This window comes from Carica papaya, chromosome 7, assembly GCF_054855325.1.
Source record: "Carica papaya isolate Zhongbai chromosome 7, ASM5485532v1, whole genome shotgun sequence".
Classification (NCBI taxonomy): Eukaryota; Viridiplantae; Streptophyta; class Magnoliopsida; order Brassicales; family Caricaceae; genus Carica; species Carica papaya.
Genome location: NC_142315.1, coordinates 9,595,578 through 9,611,714, shown reverse-complemented (window position 1 = coordinate 9,611,714; position 16,137 = coordinate 9,595,578). Strand labels below are relative to the sequence as shown.

At 30.8% G+C, this 16,137-nt stretch overlaps 2 long non-coding RNA genes across 2 annotated transcripts; one reads left to right on the top strand and one right to left on the bottom strand.

Annotated features, from left to right (window-relative positions):
* Window positions 1-2,809: 2,809 nt before the first annotated feature.
* On the bottom strand, window positions 2,810-4,081 carry LOC148252938 (uncharacterized). The gene is made up of 2 exons (XR_015813511.1): window positions 3,305-4,081; window positions 2,810-3,219 (listed from the first exon to the last, which is right to left on the bottom strand). It is a non-coding gene; the product is annotated as an uncharacterized LOC148252938 (long non-coding RNA).
* LOC148252937 (uncharacterized) lies at window positions 3,213-4,481 on the top strand. The gene is made up of 2 exons (XR_015813510.1): window positions 3,213-3,363; window positions 4,075-4,481. It is a non-coding gene; the product is annotated as an uncharacterized LOC148252937 (long non-coding RNA).
* Window positions 4,482-16,137: the final 11,656 nt, after the last annotated feature.

Sequence of the window (16,137 nt, the reverse complement as noted above, 5' to 3'; positions counted from 1 at the left end):
TTTTGAGAGATAAAAGATAAAATTATTAAATATATTGGTAGTAAGTAATAACTGGTAATAAGCAATAAATTATAAGCCAGAGTGATAATTGATTGATTACGATTGGAGTATACTGAGTAAATTGTATGTATTTATTCACATCTTTATTGTTACTAATTGATTGTGCTTACCTTTAGCTTGTTGGTAACCTTCTCCCTCTAAGGAAATAGTGTTAGTGGCTACATGTATAAGTTTGTAATTAGTGAAACTAAAATTAAGATAACAATTTAGTATTAAAATTGAGTCAGAAAATGTATCCAGTCCTAGGTGCATGTGCGTGAGTTGTGTAAACGCATTGAATACGTTATTGAATGTTATTGATAATTAAATGGTTATTGAACAAATTGAATAGCATGGAAATGACTATTTATTGTTAATTAATTTATCATTGGTTTACTTAACTCTACATTAAGAAACTGTTCTCAAAGCATGTTTGTATGCCTTTCATACTGCCTATCTTATTGAGTATTAGAACTCACCAAAATCCAACTCCCCTCAGATGTAGAGTTGGAAGCGAATATTGAAGAACCCTATTTAGATTCTTTTAGGAGGAATAATTTGGAGCAAACTTGTATTTTATTTTAACTTTAGGCTAGTATTTTGTAATTAAGTTATCTTTTATTTTGTATTTTATAATATAAATAGCCTATTTGGCCTCAGGATACAATCTTTTGTAAATTTTGTATGGAATGTATAGTTCTGCTGCAGTGTAAATATTTATATTATGTCCACTCATTTAGACATTGGTGCCCAGTTTGGCATCGGGATGTAATAGGTGTTATCAGAGAAAATTCTAGGGACATCCCATATAATTGAGACCTAGGGTTAGGTTTCCTTAGAATAAGATAATATCTTATTAGATAATCTAGAACCCTTTATTTGTAAGGAATGTTTTAATTATTTCAGTTCCTAAGTTTTTCTTTCCTTGTGTGCAACATGACATGAGGAAGTAATTCTGTGTAACATTCTGAAGGTGCCCCTACTTGGAATAAAAATTATGTGGCTCCTTCAAGTGGTCCAAAATCTACTTTCCTTTATGGGTCATGATGAAACTCTCAATGGTGACCACCCTCGTCTGGTGGAGAATTACTTTGATCTTGTTTTGCCTTAGCACTTCGAGTAGAGTAAGTTACTACCCAACTTAGGGAAGTTGGTTACTGCCTAAGTGTGTTAGGATTTGGAACCAGCTGAGGAGAGGGCAACATGGCCAAGGTCTTGTTGCTAGGAGGTCTAGAGTGATCCCCACTATAGTTTTCACTCCTTATCAAATGAGGTACTCGTTTTACGAAGCCACCAATGCATGTTTGAACTACAGGGTGCCAGGTATTGTCCCCATCCCCACTGTCATTAGGTTATTAGGGGACTTATGTTCCAAAGTACTAAACTTACTACTAGGGTTACTCCTGTAATTATAAGAGGTACACTATTTCTTTTTAGCTTTTTTGAATGTGTTATCATTGATTTAGGTGTTATGTATTTCTTTGTTTTAATTAAGTTTGTTAAGAAGTTAATCATTAAACCTGTACTCTAATCTAGATAAAACAATGGTGATAGGAACACTAGTTGGGAATTTCCTTACGAATAGATAGTGTTTAAAATTTATAGGAATAAGACAATAGAAAAGGACCCACCAAATGATCTTTTACTCTTATGTTTTCTAGGATTTGGGGTAAACATGTTTAGTTTGATAAGCTGCCTATAGAATTACCTTTGGATGTTCCCATAAAACAATATATTTATAATGCATCCTACTCACCGTAAACTATAAAAGAACCAATGTAAACAATAACCCATAAAAATATCCTATTTCCATATATAATAACTTAATAAATTAAAAATCCTCCTAACTGTAATTTAAACTATTAAATAAAATTTTATTTAACAAAAAGAGAAGTGAATTTCAAACTAGATATCCATGCCAGTTTTAGATAAGTGTGTTTTAAACACACTTGTCTAGTCACTGGCAAATCACCCAAAACATTTGGCATATGCTTGAAAACTGTATACCAAAATAATCACACCCTAAAAAGGAGTTCTGATTTCCTTACAAACAATAAAGGCTCCTGAATTTTTGTTACTCATACTACCTAATACTTGTCCCTAAACATCGCTATGAGAGATTTGTACTAGGAATAGAATTTCAAAATTTGGGGAAAAATTTTGTTTAAGGAGGGAAGAAATGTAATAGTCAGATATATGCAACTATATACTTAGTTTAATAAAATTTTTGGATCATTTGATTTATTTACTAATGTAAAATAAATATATATATAGTCTCTAATTTAAAAAAAAGAGATAAAAATGGATTAACAATTTAAATATAATTATTTTAAAATAGAAAAATAAATGTATACAATTTTAAAGAAAAAAGTATTCTCAGTTAAGATATTTTGAAGAACATTATAACTTTCTAAAATTGCTATTATTTTAAATAAATTAAATAATAATAAGAACTAGAATAAAATATACATTTATATAGGTGAACTGAAATTAGATTATAGATATGCATATGAATAATTAAACCAGGATATAAAGTTATTTAATGTTTATATAGCATGTATAAGTAAACATTAAGTATAAAAAAATGAACAAATATGTGTCTATAAATAAACACGCAAAAATAAATATAGATATATGTATAAAAATATATAAAAGTGTTATACAAATATATGGGAATATATATTTAGCTACATATTATGTAATAAGAAAATAAACATATGTATGTGTATTTGTGTGTGTATATATATATCTATGAGAAATATAGTGATGCTTAGATAAAATATATATATATAAACATTTATATTTAACTGTTGTATGTATATATATATATATGTAGGTATATTATATATGTGTGTGTGTAAATAAAATAAATTAAAAAGATAAAATACAAATAAAAGAAATTAATTTGAGTTGTTTGCCGCAGGAAACGATTAGCATTTAGGGGAAGATTGATTGCCTTGATTTGCACCACTCACCATTCCAAGTTGTGGCCAGGACCAAGCCACATGGTGAGTTGCTGTGATGATCAGCTAGGTGTCAAGAAAACTGGCCATCTTTGCCAGTTGTGGTCGGCCATCCAACATATCAATGTTTGGGACGTCGTGCATGTGTTTGGACCATTGAGAGGTTGGGTAAATTTAGATAAAGGCTACCTTCTCTTCAAAACTTCATCTTCATCTTCTTCAAACCCAAAATTCCAGCTAAACAAGTGAATGAGAGGGAAGATTGAGAGCAAAAAATAGTGTTGAGAGAGAGAGTGACGCACCAGAATAGAACACGTGTTTTATGTGAGTGTCAGAGGAGAAATTGTTTCTTCTTGATGAGGTGAGTCATTTCTTCCTCTTCTGATTTATTTCTTTTAGTTCTTTGGTGTCGTAAGGTCATTTCTATTTAGAAAATTAGCTATTAAATTATTGCGGCAAGTCCCAGAACTTAGAACAATAGCTGCTACACTTGAACGACGCATCTGTTTAAGTAGGCGTCTGTTTTCTATTCCAACTCCTTTTCTATTTCATTTTTTTTTTACAAATTAATAATCAATCATTAGAACAACGTGTTAGAAATGTTAGAATTTATTTTTCGGTAGTAAAACAAATCACAAACACGAATCTATCCTGAAAACATCACTTAACTTAGCATGCATAGTCATACTAAACTGTAGAGAAGAATCTTCAAATTTTCAACAATTCCTTCATGCGATTTAGCTTATGTCTTGTGCAGTTATAAGTAAGATGGGTAATATTTTAGATTATAAAAAAAATAGCCTTTATATATTAATTTTCATATGATAAACTCTTTCAAAAATTAAAACTAAGCAGTATTTTAAATGGATAGAGTGAGTGATTGTCATTTGCATTTTTTTGGAGATTTTTATTTACTAATTTTATGATTTTTAACATTTAATTATTATATTAATTTAGTATAAATTAAATGACGAATAATTATTAGCGAAACTGGAAAAAAAAGGACAAAAAATAGAAGTTCATTTGTTTCTTTTAAGAATTTCGAACACTAAAGTGTCTTGTGGTTATGCAGCGCTATTCTGTAGTACTAGTTCACATAAGAGACATTTTTCTGGGCACCCAGAATTGCTTAAAACTTCTCTAGCATGGTGTAGAAAAGCATATGCCAAGCCGGAGGGTGTAAAGCTGATCTGGGCATCTGTGAATGCCAAAGATGGAAAGCTGGCAGTGTGCCACTACACAGTCTATTTCCCTTGAGCCAGTTGCTAGTGCAATAAGCTAGGAGGCCATGCTGGCTCGACTGGCATGAAATCATGCTAAGGAGCCTTCACGGAAGCCCACTGAGCCAGAGACCCAGCATGGGGACTTTTCCATTGGTAAACAGTTGGAGAGGTTGGGATCTTTGGGAAGAACCAAGAATGAAAAATTAATAAAAATGGGGAAAAAATAGAAATTTCTAGAAGTTAAATTGGAAAATCATTAAGTGTATTATGAGATGAAAATTGGGTAAGATAATTGTGATGGTGGCATTAAAATAAAAATAAAATAAAATAAATAAAATAAAAAAATAAAAATAAAACTTAAGTAAAATTTAAATTTAGATAAAATAAATATTTAAATTAATAAAAAAAGAATAGCATTAAAAATCTAAGTAAACAAAATAACATAATTTACTATAATAAAAGTTTAAGAAAAACAAATAATCTAAATAATAATTAAATTAATTAAATTAAAATAATTTTACATACTAGTAAAATAAATAAGAATAAAAAAACATATATTATAAATTTAAGAAATTATTAAAGGGTCTAAAACATAAGTAACATAATGTCTAGTTAAATACGGTTCATTTATTTCTTTGAAGAGATATTGATATTAATAAGGGAGTCACTAGGCTTTAGGTGTGATATTGGGTTCTAGTTTGGAATGGGATTAAGTGGTTTGAGGACTCTGAACTGATTGTTATTCATGGTCCTTGGGCTCAAGGACATGGACTATGGCGACCGGAGTGATAATTGATTGATGACGACCAGAGAGTATTGAGTGAATTGTATATATTTATACACATCTTTATTGTTAATTGATCAATAAAAACGTATATAAATACATACAATTTACTCAATACTCTTAGGTCGTCCTCAATCAGTTATCACTATAATTACTATAGTCCATGTCCTTGACCTCGAGGACCATGAATAACAATGAATTCAAAGTCCTCAGACCACTGAACCCAGTTTCAAATTGGAACCCGATATTACACCCAAAACCTAGTGGCTCCCTAATTAATCTCAATATCCCTCCAATTAAATCAGTGAACCAGATTTAACTAGATACTATGTTACTTGAGTTTTAAACCCTTTAATAATTTCTTAAATTTAATATGTTTTTTTTTTCCTTATTTATTTTACTAATATGTAAAATTATTATAATTTAATTACTTCAATGATTATTTTTTTAACTTAGACTTTTATTATAATCAATTATGTTATTTTGTTTACTTAGATTTTTAATTCTATTCCTTTTTTATTAATTTAAATATTTATTTTATCTAAATTTAAATTTTACTTTATTTTTATTTTTATTTTTATTTTTATTTTTATTTTTATTTTAGTGCCACTATCACAATTACCTTACTCAATTTCCATCTCGTATTATACTTAACCATTTTCTAATTTAACTTTTACAAATTTCCATTTCTTTTCTAATTTTTATTAATTTTTCTTTCTTGGTTCTTCCCAAAGACCCCAACCTCTCCAGTTGTCCAGCCCATGGGAAAGTTCCCATACTGGGCTCGTGGCCTAGTGAGCTTCCATGAAGGCCCCTCTGCATGATTTCATACCTATTGGGCCAGCATGGCCCTTCGGCCTGTTGCATAGGCAACTGGCCCAAGAAAAGCAAACTGTGCAGTGGCACACTTCGAGCTTTCCATCTTTGGCATGCATGGATGCTTCGGTCATCTCTACACCCTCCAGTTGGGCATATGCATTTCTTCACAATGCCAGAGACGTCCCAAGCCATTATGGATGCTCGAAAAAACATCTCTTCTCCGAACTAGTACTATAGAACAGTGCTGCATAATTACAGGGCACTTTGGTGCCCGACATTCTTAACAAAAACATATGAGCTTCTATGTTTTGTCCCTTTCTTCCTAATTTTGCTAATAATTATTCGTTATTTAATTTGTAGTAAATTAATATTATAATTAAATGTTAAAACATAAAAAATCAGTAAATAAAAATTAGCACAACAATGCAAATGACACTTACTCACTCTAAAAATTTAAAACAAATTTTTAAAAGAGCTTATCACACGTAAATTAATCTATGAAGTCATTTTTGTATAATCTGAAATATCAACCGTCTTACTTGATAAATGCATAAGATAGAAGTTAAATCGCATGAAAGAATTGTTGAAATATCGAAGATTCTTCTCTGCAACTCAGTCTCACTAAGCATATATAGTTGGGTGATGGTTTGGGTTAGATTTACATTTGTGATTTATTTTACTACCTGAAAATAAATTCTAACTTTCCTAACACGTTGTTATAATGATTGATTATGAATTTATAAAAGAAAAAACGAAACAGAAAAAGAATTGGAATAGAAAACAGACCCCTACCTGAACAGAGTGATCGTTTAGGAGCAGTAACTACTGTTATAAGTTCTGGGACTTGCAACAGTAATTTAAGAATTAATCTTCCAAATAGAAATGGTCTTAGAACACTAAAGAATTAAAATAAATAAATTAAAAGAGGAAAAAATGGCTCACCTCATCAAGAAGAAGTGATTTCTCCTTTGATACGCATACAGAGCACGCGTTCTATTCTGGTGCATCACTCTCTCTCTCTTTTTCTACTATTTTATGCTGCCAACCTTCCTTCTCACTCACTTGTTTAACTAGAATTTTTTGTTTAAAGAAGATGAAGACGAAGTTGTGAAGAGAATGAAGCTTTTAACTAAATTTAACTTATTATCTGATAGTCCAAATGCATGCACGACATGATAGCCGTTGATATGTTGGATGACCGACCACAACTGGGAAAGATGGTTGGTTTTCATGACACCTAGCAGGTCATCATAGCAGCTCACCATGTGGCTCGGTCCTAGCCATAACTTGGGACAGGGAGTGGTGTCAAATCAGGGACAACCAATCTTCCCCTTAGTGTTGATCATTTCCAGCGGCAAACTATTTAAATTAATTTCTTTTATTTGTATTTTATTTTTTAAAAATTTATTTTGTTTACATACACATATATATAATATACCTATATATATGCATACAATAGTTGAATATAGATGTTTATATATATATATTATATCTAGACATTACTATACTTCTTAGAGATATATATATACACACAAATATAACTATATATGTGTTTATTTTCTTATTACATATACATATCTATATATATCTAAATATATATATGTATACACACACAAATACATATATATATGTTTATTTTCTTATTACATATACATATCTATATGTCTCTAAATATATATTCCTATATATTTATATAACACTTTTATATATTAAGTCCCAAAATACCCATGGATTCTTTATTTAAGAAATAATATTTTAAATAAACATAATTATTTATTTACTTTAAATAGTTTATGATTCTTTATTTGAGTTCAAAAATTTCATAAGTTATAATATAAAATAAGACTTACGTTTTTTACAGCCAGCACAAAATAATCAACTCTACACAATTATTATCTTCTAACATTGTAATTGTTCTTCAATAGTTAGTTAGTCCTCTTGATTGATGCAAAGAAGTATAGTGAAAGCTTGTTACTTTCTCTATATATTTTATATTATTATTATTGACTTATTATATATTACACTCTACTTTGAGTAGGATGTTAAAGGGTATATCAAAATTTTAATTAACAACTAGACCATGTTTCTAACGTTAATTACTAACAAATCTTTTTATACTAGCATATAAATACATAATTTAAAGTAGAGATGTTGCATTAAAATAACTAATCACATTATTGTAAAGTTCAGTCGATGTTTTTGTGTAAAGTGGCTTTTTACCTTATCCGTGGTTATAAAACTTCTATCATTACCTTAATAAAATTGGCTTTTTTAACTTTTAAAAAAAAAATGACGAATAAGTTCTTTAATGCATGTATTAAAATTAAAAAGTTAATTTTAATATAGTTGGCGATCATAAAATTAATCAAATCAATGTTTTTAATTATTTTATATATATTAAGTTAGATATCACATAAATATAATAAAATCACGTCTCAAATAACGATGGATTCTTCATTTAAGTTCAAGATTTCAAAAAATGAAACTAAATTCTAAATAGCCATAGATTCTTCACTTAAATTCAAAGATATTCTAAGTTATAGTATAATAAAATCTACATTTTTCATGACCTATATAAAATACTCAACCGTATGTCATTTATCCTCCCATCACAATTCAATTTTTCTTCAATTAAACTTACTTTTCTTGACTGGTGCAACAAAGAAATATAGCAAAAAGTTAGTTTTTCAAAGCCTGCATAAGCTCTCAAGTTATTTATTATAGATTAAATTCAAGGGGACACACTTAACCTCCATTCATTCGAATAAAGAAAAAAAAGAATTTATTTCCATTCTTCTTAATCTTCAGGCGCAAAGATAAAATTTAGATGTTTGATGTTAATATTTTCTGCAATTTAAATCTCAGGTCATAAGGTTTAAAGGAGGAAGTTTTGGAGAAGATCTGTACCAGCAAAATCTTATGGGACCCAAGACCATGTTGAACTTGTTTCCACTTTGTGAGGCTTCTCTTGTGCCATCCATACCAACACCCTTTTTCATTTTAGATGCATTTTTCTTGGATTATTTTCTTTATGATAAATAACTAACTATATGGATATAATTAAAATTATTACTGCAGCTAAATAGCTTCAATTTCCTTCACACATCTCAGTAGGAGCTTCACTAGAAGAATGAACATGATAAATTTGGTCCTGATCCATACGTGATCAAGTTTAACAAGATAATAGGTATTTGATGAGCATGAAATATAGCTGGTGAAGTTTTTTCTTGAGAAAAAAATTAACTTGGAAATTTGGTTCTTGTAACTTCTAAGAAAATGCTCTTAAAATTTATCATACTATTTTATATTATTATTGCAAGCTTTTATATTCCCCAAGACCATCAAAATAAGGTCAAATATCTATTTATTAATCTCCCAACAATGCTGATCATCTGTTGATTTAAATTATATACATAATTGTCTGTCTATTATTTTTTAACGAACTATGATAAATAAATCTCACGTGTTTAATTTACACATATTAGATTGAATTACTAATGAGATATATTACTTTAATATTATTCGTCCCATCAAAAGAAAGATATTTTAAAAAGAGTGATAAGATATTATATATAGAGATAGTTTTTAGTGATAGTTAAGACTTTATAGTCACTTCAATAGAACTTTGAGAAAATTTCTTCTGCTTGTTTTACCGTTTATATAGGATATACTAATTTTTTAGGCTGAGATGATTTTTAACCATGCGCCATTCTTTGGTAGTGGCTTACTACCAATCTATTAAATAATTATCTCTAAAAGAATTTAATTATCTCATTTTTTCTGGAACCAAAGAATTTTGAGTATTAGGAAAAAATTCAATTCTTTAATAAACCATTATTTTTTAGGAAATAATATCTGTATATGTTTAAAAGAAAGCTTGCTACTAGATATGATTCTTAATTTTATTTAGGGATTTTGGAGAAATTTTCTTAAATAATAGGATTATAATAAATCAAAAAATAAATCAATTTAAGGATACCTCATGCTTGTTTTAAATATACTTTATATGCACATATTTTATAAATATAAATATGCCTACTTAAATACTTGTATGATAATTTTTTAGATAAAAAAAAAATATACATATATACAAAAATATAGTTATATGTATATATTGTATATTGTCTTTTAGTTATTCTCTCATTAATTCCAAAGGGTTTGTTTCTCTTCTCCAAAACCCAAATTCCAATCACAAATTTTCAAGTCTAATCATCACCCATCATACAACAACAAGCACTTGTGATAAGAACATCCAATGTATGGCCACCACAGAAGCTGAATAAATGACAACGAGTTAGAGAGCCTTGTCATCCACCACCACCATGCTTAGAGCCTCTGCAGATGTTGTCGTCAGCACTATAAGAATTTGTGTACTATGAGGTGAAAGATGGCACGTGCATCTAGATTCTAATTGAAAGTAGTGATCAAGCTTGGGCCGTTACTAAAAAAGATGATCATGCAGTCTGGATTTTACGTATAGTCGACATAAAGTATGAAAGATAAAACTTCCAATCTGTATAATCATTAAGTCATAGTGATGAGTAGGAGATATTAGAGTTATGCATTCTGTATATAACTAATGCAGGTGCGAGACTGACAGTCTCTAAAATGACACTTGTAGCAACTAAAGCAAACACAAGAGATGCATTATTCATCTTGGACTCTTGTAGACCCTATGCAAATTTTGTGACTTATCCTTTCTTCATCAGCATCATAGTTTAGCTTTTAGAGACACATATATATACATTACTCAGCATTAAATATAGTGAATTTGCACATGAATATATACATATACAACCAAAAAAATGGTAAAGATTTACCTTTCAAACGGCCAATCGGGGCACCTCCACCTTCTATTAGCCAAAGCATCATGGTAGGGCCCGTAATCCCTAATAGTGTACAGGCGAAAGAGTCGGTCCTTTTTATACATTGTGCAAGTAATGAACTTGCTCTAATGGAACTGCTGCTTTCCACCAATGAGTCTTGATCTGTTGTTTAGGTTTACAGTAAGTTTTTAGTATTTGATTTTGTACTTCTATACAACTAAAAGATCTTATAGGTATTCCTTTTGCCCATAAAAGTTGTGGGACAAATGAAATATTGAATACTTTTTACTTCTATGCAAATAGAAGATTTTGTACGTATTCTTTTTACCCATAAAAGTTGTGTGATAAATGACAGATACTCAAACAAACAAATTATGTCACAAAGTCACAAAAGTAATCCATATATGAATAGTAGTTTATTTTATCAGAAGACTTAAATTTTGGACTAGTGCACATTGAATTTCTGATTGCATCTCTATGCCACCAATCCCAGCTACATAATATTAATTAATAATTCCATCTTTTATATGTATGTATACATCCATTTATACATAATTTGAGGAAACAAATGAGGCTAAAAATTAGTTTTAAGGCTAAAAATTGAGGTGAAAATGAAGAAACAATATAATATGAGGAAAAAAAAGTTAACTATGAGCTAAGAGGAAGAGAGAACAAATTGATTACTTGAATAGAAAAGCTTCCAAGGAGGTTGAACTTTTCATTTTTAAGCTCTAATAGACCCTGTGGTGGAACAATTTTTTTATGTATAATTATCTTTTAAAATTTCGTACGAGGTTAGTAATAAGTTAAAGCTAACTTAAAGTTTGTACAAGTATACAAACATTTAAAAGGTTCACAAGGTGCCAAATGTTGTGACCATATAAACCTTTAGTTTACAATTTAAAATCTTATCATTATCATCTTATATTTTTTATATTACAGTATGTGAGATGTTAAAAGATATTTTGGAATTTTCATTAACAATTAGATCATGTTTCCAATATTAAATTTAATATATTTTTTTTAAAGTATAGTAAATTTTTCAAAAGAAACAAACAAATGTATCACATTAATTAGAAATAAATCACACAATTAATAAAATGAAACAAAGAGAATTCAGGGAAAAAATAAAAAATTTAACATGTTGATCAAGCATTAATACTTAACAAGAAAAAAAAAGAATTAATGATCATATTTTTTTGAAGCCAAGATTTTTTAGTATTAAGAAAAATATCCCATTGTTTAATAAACTATTGTTTCTCAGAAAATAAAAAATGTATTTGAAGACAAAAACAATCCAGTTGCATATCACAAATTTCTACCAAATCAAAATCTTGATATCTTGTAAGGATTTTGATGAAGTTCTCTTATATAATAGTATTATGAAAAAAATTCAACTTTACTACACATTTTTCTTATACAATATGTGTACATAAAAGTGTGAAACACTTATACCTTTAAATTTAAAAAATTAGCTAATTTTTGTTATATATTTTTTACTTTTAAATCACTAATTTGAAATAAAAAATTATTAAGTGATTGTGATCCTCTATGTTTTGTTTTTATAATTTTTTAACAAAAATTTATGGTGTCATTCTTCTATGATTGAAAATTTTATTTATATTATGAAGCACTTAACACTTAATTATCTAATTTTAATAAAATAATAACTACACATGCATATTTCTGTACAATATGGTAAAGAAATATGAAGAGGGCAGACAAGGTTAGCTATTATCATTAAATTGGTCTTGTAAAGATAAAAGTTATAAAATTAAAAAATGGTTAGCACAAAATATTCAAAGCTATTTCCATTTATTTCATTTTTCTTCCTTCACTTTTTCTTTGACCTTTATTGTTCCAGTAGCACTCACCATCTTCATCCAGAATTCTGAATTCCTATAAAACAAATCTTCTAAAAATGAAAAAAAATGTTGTAAAACTATATAAATTTTCAACTTATCTCAACAAAATTTTTCCTACTTTTCAAAGTAAAAGGCTAATAAGTTCTTCTGCATAAAGATTAAATTTAAAAGTAAATTTTATTTGAAGAAACTCATTTGTACTATAATTGTAGCCATAGAACTAAAAAAATCTATGTTCATAAGAATTTTATATAAATTAAGTAAAATATCTAGTAAGTATAATAATATTAAGTCCTAAAAAGCCATGGATTCTTTATTTAAGAAATAACATTTTAAATAGCCACAATTCTTTATTTACTTTAAATAGTTTATGATTTTTCATTTGAGTTCAAAGATTTTGTAAGTTATAGTATAAAAAACGATTTATGTTTTTCATAACCTGAACAAAATAATCAACCGTACACATTTATTCTCTTCTCACGTTGTAATTGTTCTTTAATAATTAGTTAATCCCCTTGATTAATACAAAGAAGAAGTATAACGGCCCGTGAACTCCAAAGGTGATAAATTATAAATTTAGTGTAGAAGTGAAATAATAAATTTGGGTTTACATTCCTTACACAATAACTGAAAGTACCAAATAGGGTTTACGATAATAACTCTTCTAAAAGAACAACTAATAACCAAAGAAATAAATTAAAAATAAACAAACGGAATGTCCTACTCGTAACCTTCTTGTGGATCGGGCTTTGGATCCTGATCCTCTTGATCTGAAATGGTTAATGAAAGAGTGAGTTACACTAGCCCAGTAAGAATATCACACTACTCACTGACACATAAATGAAGGTTGGTAGAAATCATAAAAAAACTAATGGAGCTCTTAATTTAAGTAAATAAATAAAATAATTTACCGCATATTTATTGTAGTGAATTTTCTAAAAACAATCTGTAGAGTCAATAACATAATACATATCATAATTTCATATGCAATCAATCGGAAAACTAACTTTCTTTTTTTCAGCCTACTGGTATCCAGAGGGCCTCATAGGGATATCCCCACTATGTATGAACTCTTTTTTTAACATTTTCAATTAACGGGTCATCCCCATACTTCATCCAGTATGAGCACCAAAAGATACCATCCCTAAATACCTCGTCTGGTATGAGGGTGAAATGGGTCACCCCCATACCCCGTCCAGTATGAGCGCTAAATTAAATAGGGAGTGAATTTGGGCTGTCCATCGCTATATGATCTGGTCCGTCTGATCTCGTTTAAATAGGAAGTGGATCTGAACCGTTCATCACGTTTAAATCTAACCGTTCGATCACGTTTGGGAGGAGAACAGATCCAGACCGTCCGTGTGTGTAGGAACGAATCTGGACCATCCGATCACGGGCATGAAGATCGTAATCGTGGCCTCCCGCGTGGCACCACGTCAGCATCCCTTGCCATGCGGTGCGCTCCAGTTCGTCAGGGCTGCTGACTGGGCTTCCTAGATGGCACAATTTTCTTTAATTATATTTTGACCCCCCATTTTTTATTTTTCTTTCAATAATACCCCCATAACCCAAATTTTCACCCATTTTTTTCAAAATTGTTTTCAATTTCATTCTCTATTTAATTTCCTTCATTTTTACATTAAATAAGAATTAAAAAACTAAAAAATTATATTTATTCATTAATTTTAATTACAATTAAAATTAATTAGGGCATTATAACTCTCCCCCCCTTAAAAGAAATTTGGTCCCTCAAATTTGTCTATCTCTCACTCAATTAAATAGTCGAAGATATTGGGCTCTGAAGTCTGATTCTAGCTCCTATATGGCCTCTCTCGGTGTGCAATTCTACCATAGAACCTTAACAAAGAAATTTTTTTGCTTGCGGAGTACTCTGCTCTTTTGGTCCACAATATCGACTAGTGCTTACTCGTAAGACAAATCCTCCTGTAGTGAAAGAGGCTCGTAGGCCAAGATATGAGAGAGGTCCAGGTTGTACTTGCTTAGCATGGACACATGAAACACATATGGGCCTTGAAAAGTTCTGGAGGCCAGTCTGTAGGCAACAGTGCTAATTTTATCTAAGATTTCAAATGGCCCAATAAATCAGGGGTTTAGTTTTTCCCTCTTGTCAAACCTATTGATTCCCTTGAAAGGATTGACCTTAAGGAACACTCGATCACCTTTCTCATAGTCCAACTATCTCCTCCGGGTGTCTGCATAACTCTTCTCCCTGCTCTGAGTCGTCTGAATGTTCTTCTGATCTTAACTATTTTGGCTGTAGTCTCCTCTACGAGATCTGGGCCGAACAGTTTTCTATCACGCACTTCTTCCCAACATATCGGTGATTTGTGTGGGCGGCCATACAATGCTTCATACGGAGCCATGCCAATACTTGCTTGGTAGCTATTGTTGTAGGCAAACTCTATTAGGGGTAGATGATCATCCTAATGGCCCCCGAAGTCAAGAACACAAGCTCGGAGCATATCCTCAAGTGTGCAGATCGTGCTTTCTGATTGTCCATCGGTCTGAGGGTGGAATGCAGTACCAAGGCACAGTTTCGTTCCCATGGCTTGCTGTAAAGTGAACCTGGGGTCCCTGTTGGACACTACTGTCATTGGCACTACATGTAATTTGACTATCTCCCAGATATACATTCTTGCTAACTTGTCCAAGAAGTCGGTCATCTTGATGGCTAAGAAGAGGGAAGACTTGGTAAGCCGGTTAACAATTACTCAGTTAGCATCATGTCCTGAGCGTGCCCTAAGCAATCCTATCACGAAATCTATTGTGATATGTGTAACACCCAACATTTATTTTTTTATTTTTATTATATTTTTTTATAAATATAATTATTTATTAATTAAATTAAATTTATTTTATTTTATTTTAATTTGATTTAATGAAAACAATAATAATAATAATAATAATAATAATAAAAAGGATGAAAAATTAGTTAAGAATTTAATTGAAAATAATTTTGGGAAAAAGGGGTGAAAATGTGGGTTCTGGGGGTATTTTTGAAAGAAAAATCAGAAACTGGGGGTCAAAATACAATTTAGAAAAATTGCACCACGTCACATGCCCGATCAACAGCCCTAACAACCCAGGACGCGTTAGGTGGCAGTGGCGTTGACGCGGGGGGAACCGCATAGGCGATCTGTGTGTGCGCGATCGAACGGCTGAGATCCGTTCTCGCGCGAATGGATGACCTAGATTCAAAACGCGCATGGATGGCCCAGATTGCATCACGCACAGATGGCCCAGATTGGATCGCGCACGGACAACCCAGATTGAATTGTAATGAACGGTCTAGATTCACTCCTATTTAATCGCGATTGGACGGCCCAGATTAAAAGGGGAGTGGTATAAATAACCCCATCTGCACCCAAAACCTAACCCTAGTCGCAAGAGCCCCTCGTCGGAGAAGACAACCCAACCGTCGGGGAGCTGACCGCCGCCACCCGCCGCAGGACCGGAGCAATTTTCGATTGCTAAACGAGGTAAAAATTTTCCCTCTTACACAAAATCTAATTTTAAACCCACCCATGGCCAAATCAGAGTGAAAGAACCGACCAATTGGTCGAAAAACGCCGCCGAAGCTCGACAGCGCCGCCGCGG